Below are 6,000 nucleotides of genomic sequence, written 5' to 3' on the forward strand. Positions count from 1 at the left end.
TTAATTACATAATGAAAGTCTAAGAATGATAATAGCGATGAAAAGGATTGGAAACAATTAGAAGATAGTGTTATACCCTAATTTTGGACCTAAAAATACTAATCAATCTTTCTTTTCTTGCATTTCAAGTTATTTGAACTATCTCCGATCAATTGCCTCTTTCTCTCGCATTTTATTTCAATGTTATTTGCAAAATTCACATGCAAGGGCATTTTAGTCATTTCCTATGTCAAGTGTCTCTCAGTCTTTCAAAATTTGTTTGAAGTCCTTTCAAGTAGTGTGAATAGGTCTTTGTTTCATTCTATGTCAAAATCCATTCCAAAATTTGCATTTGAAGTCATTTTGAGTCGCTTTTGCCCCTAGGGGCATTTTGGTCATTTCAAGTGTCAGAGTCACCGTTTAAACCCTGAAAATTGTCTCGAGTCTTTTAATGTTGCTTATATGAGTCTTTGATTCAATCCCTTGTTAAAAATCCATTTTAAAATTCGTATCCGAGTCATTTTCGGTCACTTTTAGCCCTAGGGGCATTTTAGTCATTTCACACGAAATTTCGGCAGAGGTACTTTAAAGTACCTCATTTAGGTCATTTGTTCGTTTTAGTCCGTTTTGTCAATTTTAATCGTTTCACTTTACGTTATTTTCCGGTTACCAATTTTAATTCATTTTATTTTTTATTTTTAAGTCCTAAATTTCTAAGTTTGCATTTTAGTCCATTTTTGTCCAAGTCTTAGTCCAAAGTGCCACATGTCGAGTCCTTTATTTGTCCACAAGTTAGTTACGCCACATGGCAGATTGCTATTGGTCCATGCGGTTACACATCGGCTATAAAAGCCGATTCAATGGTCAAAGGTCGGTATTCACCAATCATTTTCTCGCACAATCAAGAAAAACAGATTCCACTTTTTCTCTCTCCAACTTTTCGCATCAAACTCCACAAAAATTCCGAACCGAGATGAATGCTCAAGAACATTCATCCCCTTTCGAACCCTAACCACCCCAAACACCATAACCGAATCGGTAATCGCACGTAACCACCACAACGAACCACACAAACCACCGCAACGGTCACAAAGCCACCAAAAACAATACAAATTCGAAGCAAAATTCGCCAAGAGTTCACGAACAACATACATCTATCACCACCGAACCGTAATCCACAAAATCATCATCAAAACAGAATCAAGAACGTGGATCACGAACTCCGGCCGAATCAAGTTCACCGAAGCCTATCAAGCAACGTTTCAAACACAAACAAATTCCGAATCGGTGAAAAGAGAAGGATTCGAGCAATCAAGAACCGTAACGGAGCTAAACAGAGGCAAAACGTTAAGAAAGGAAGCATAGGAGGCCGATTTAAAGCTCAAGAGGTAAGAGTTCATTCCTTTCGTTTTATTGTAGATCTAGCGCTTTTGGTTCGTTGTTTGCTAAAAATAGTGGTAGATCCGAACAAAGGAGAAGAAGAGGGAGCTGTTAGCGAAAAAATTTTAAAAAAAGCTCCGACGCGGCGGCGCTATGGCCGACCACCGCGTCGGAGCAGCTCGTGCCGCCGTCCTCCACCTTCTTCTCCGTTCGTCCTTTTTGCGAGTGTCTCTCTCTAAACTCATGGATAGAGAGAGAAGTGTTCTTAATTGTGTGGTTTTCTTGCAAGTTTGTGCTTATATATATGTTGTTTGATCTCGCGCGCGCGTACACCATGGTAGCGTGCTCCCCGGCCTTTGAACCATCAGTATCTAGGTTTGAGAGAGTCTGGATCAATCCAACGCCCCCGATGCGTTTGGATGATCCAAGATCCATCTCTCGTATGGGCCCGGATGTCCGTTCTTCACAGATCTATCGTTTTTGCCTATTTCCCGCTATGTGCACCACCGGATTTCGTTTTTACGCCCTTGTTTGTCCAAAAATTGTTCACAAAAATCCTAGAATTTTTCACATGTGTTCTTGATATTTTTCTCAACATCTTTGTGATATTTTTTTGTGCTAAAGCCTCTGAAAAATAATTGAATCATTTTTTCCTTATTTTTGTTAGAATTAATAACTTTCTTGCACTTTTTAGTCCTAAAAACCTTTAAAAAATTCCTAAAAAATTCACATAGGATTCTTGATATTTTTGTAGCATTTTGTGATAATTTTCACATGTTAAAATTGGTTAAAAAATTAGGTGTCAATTTTCTTGCTATTTTTGTCATATTTTGTGCTAAAAATAAGTGGATTTTTGCTTGATTTTGATCCAAATGGCTTGATGAATGTTGGTGTTTTAGCTACTTGATTCCATAGGATTTTAGCTACTGTTCGTGTTTAATTTTGTTGCATAATTGTGAATTTTGGTAGGTTACTTAGCTTACAAGTCATTAAGTAGTTAAATAATGCAAATATGCTTCAAACTTGTTTTAAAATGTCAAGTAAACCATGTAGCCTTAATTCCCATTCCAATACTTGTTTCTAAACCTTTAAAATGTAATTGGAATGTGAGAATTATAGGTCACTTGGTTCTTGCATTTTATGAACAAATTTTAGCCATGTTTGCACTTATTTTCTACCTTTTACATTCTAATATTTCTCTTACTTCACTTCTTTGATATTTGCCTTATGCTACTAACCATTTTCCTTTCATATTTCATATTCACCATAAGCATCATCATTGCATCCCATTTTCATCTCTATTTCCTTTCTTGCCACTTAATTTGTACCAAAATTTAGAATGTAAACATTTAGGAGCTTTTTTGTAATATTTTACTTTCATGCTTTTATTTTCTTGGCAAAGAGGCCATAGAATGTATCTAGGGTATGATGTAAAGGACAATGGACTCTAAAAATGTACACCGACACAAGCACCGACACATGCACACACATCACTAAGTAGCTAGAATATGCATGTTTAGATGTATGTTTAGGATTGTATGTTTAGATGTATGCCTAGGACTTTAACTTAGGAAAAATCAATTTTTCAAACAAACGTGAACAACTTCACTCAAATCTTTTCCAAATAAACCTTGGGATCCAATATCCCATTGTATTTTCTTTTCCATTTTCTTAATCAAATTTCAATGAAAATAATCAAACTTTGACTTCTTTTGCAATTCACTAATTCAACCTCACTATTTTCCAATCTCATGCCCTTGAGGCCTCCTTCTATTCTTCAAACCCCATTTTTTCAAACTTAAAATCAACCAACAAAAACAAAAACCTTTTTTGAGAGAGAACTACGGTGGATTTGATCCCTTAAACGGGTACGTAGGCAAGGAACAAAATTCCTTCAATTCAACTAAAATAGAAATCCAAAAACATTCTTCTCCCTCCAATTCTTCACTTAGAGCATCCTTAGGTTTAATAAGCATTCCAAAATAGCATTTAAAAATAAAGCGCGCACGTAGAAATTAAAGACGGTTCCTATAGGTTACTATAGTCGTTATGGGTGCCTAACACCTTCCCGTAGCGAAAACAACTCCCGGACCTCGATTCTCAAGGGTTTTGCTTACTTTTTCCCTTCCCAAGAAAAATGAGATATCACCGGTTTAAAAGGTTCAAACGTAATCAATGTTTGACACCCGAAAACCAAGATAAAACAGCTGGCGACTTCACCGGGGAGATTCGAGAGTTACGCCTAGTCTTTATTTCCACGCTTGCGCTTGTATTTTTACCTCGCTTCTTTTACTTGCTTTCTTATGTGAATAAATGTTTAATTTCTTGCAAACGTGTGGGGTGAGAATATCAAAAGTCCCGCACCCGGGCTGAGTGAACTTAGGATTTAGGGGGGATATAATCGACAATTCATTCCGGGGGTTGCCTCGTGTTTTGGATTATGCGATCAATCCCACATAGCCGAGGCATTTTGGGGGTGATGTTGTCGGCGCGAGTTGTCGCGTTTAGGCACTTTGCTTCTAATTGTTCTATGACGCTATGAACCGTAGATAACCAAACCCATCCATGGCCATTTTCTAGGACGTAGTGCGGAGGCTAAACCGAGTGTCGTCTCGAGTTTTAGTTGTCACGCGATACTACACTCAAGCTAGACCTTCCACGTATAATCATGGAGCGAGGGTTGTCTCGTGACACCGTGAGATACGTCGGAGAGGTTGCAACTTGGGAACTTTTTAGAACCCGGTTACTATCATCCTAAAACCCTAGTTTCACCGGACACCGTGTCCACCCATGACTCCTCGACTTTGAACTTTAACCCACCATGTTTTCTCCGAACTTGAACATAATCATGCATTCATGCATACATGCATACATGCATAAACTTTTTGTCATGCATTGTTATCGAAGGGCTTAGACAAGTTGAATTTGTAAACATTGTAGGGATGAAGATGACTAAGTCCTACAAGTTCAAGGAAGTGGATTTGGCTAGTTTGAGGGATTTGGCACTCAAGATTGAGGATCCGACTGGTTTCCGACGCCGTTACGGGGCTTTACTTCCTATTCTCCGGTACTAATGTGGATGAGAAGCTTGTGCACACTCTAGTGCAATTCTATGATCCGGGGTATCGGTGCTTCACTTTTCCGGTACTTTCGGTTGGTACCTACTCTAGAGGCTTATTCTTCCTTGATGGGTTTATCTATTGCTAAGGGGATACCTTTCTCAGACCCGAAGATCCTCTTCCTCCATTTGTTATTGCTAAGGATCTCTATCTCAAGACCACCGATGTCTCCAAGAATCTTGTCACTAAGGCACACATCCGAGGGTTCACTTCGAGTATCTTCTTGGGAAAGCCAACCTCAATACCACTTGTCGTGACACTCTCGAGGCTATTCTTGCACTCCTCATCTATGGGCTTATTCTCTTTCCGAATCTTGATGGCTTCGTGGACATGAATGCTATTATGATCTTCCACTCCAAGAATCCGGTTCCTACTTTGCTAGCCGACACATACCATGCTATTCACGATCGTTCCGGCAAAGGTCGTGGATACATTCTTTGTTGTGTGCCTCTCCTCTATAGGTGGTTTATTTCGCACCTTCCGTTAGCTTTCCACGACAATCCGAGGAATTGGTCTATTTCACAGAGGATTATGGCTCTCACTCCTAATGAAGTGGTTTGGCTCACTCCCGCTTCTAGGGTCAAGGAGATCATCTTTGGTGGTGGAAAGTTTCTTAATGTACCTCTTCTTGGTACCCGGGGTGGAATCAACTACAACCCGGAGCTTGCTTTGCGACAATTTGGTTTTCCGATGAAAGATAAGCCCATCAATCTTGCTACAGCTCCTTACTTCTTTCACTACTCCAATGCTCCCACGGGCATTAGAGAAGATTTCATGCAAGCTTGGACTAAGCTTCGGAAGAAAGAAGTAAAGCATATGGGTGTGAGGTCCGGTATCGCTCATGAGGCCTATACACAGTGGGTGATAAGCCGAGCCGAGGAGGCTGGTACGCCTTACCCCTCTATGAGATATGTGTCCGCAACTGTTCCTACCATGCCTTTGCCTCTACTCCCACCTACCCGGGAGATGTATCAGAGCATCTAGCTATGGAGAGTCGGGAGAAGCATCGGTGGAGGGCTAGATACTATGAGGCCGAGAACCCGATCATGACTTTGGATGGAAAGGGTGAGCGACGGACTCATGAGGTCTTGACACCGAAGAAAGAGTTAGCTAAGGCTAAGAGAGAGATTGAGGAGAAAGATAGATCGCTTATGAGGGACTCCAAGAGAGCTAGGGGGGCCCGTGACTTCTATGCACGATACTCAGCCTATGAGTCCGACTACGAGGACGATGATTCCACTTCCTATGCTTGAGGATTGCCATTTTCTCGTTGTTATTTCCATTTGTTCATGTTGAAATTGTCTTGTAAAACCATATGTTGATTGTGTGTTTCCCGTTTATGTTAATTGTTGTTTAGTAATGTTTACGAGTTTAAATTTGTCTAAAACCCTTCGATAACGTAAAAAGAGTCTTTTTTGCATGCATTTACACATTTCATGCATCATATGCATTCATTGACCAAAAAACTTCTCTCGTGCTCATTGCCTCCCGGTTTTGTCCGCCGCAAACCGAAAAGTGGCTC

Source organism: Medicago sativa, chromosome 8, assembly GCF_051527215.1.
Source record: "Medicago sativa cultivar Bolivia chromosome 8, Bolivia_mono, whole genome shotgun sequence".
Lineage (NCBI taxonomy): Eukaryota > Viridiplantae > Streptophyta > Magnoliopsida > Fabales > Fabaceae > Medicago > Medicago sativa.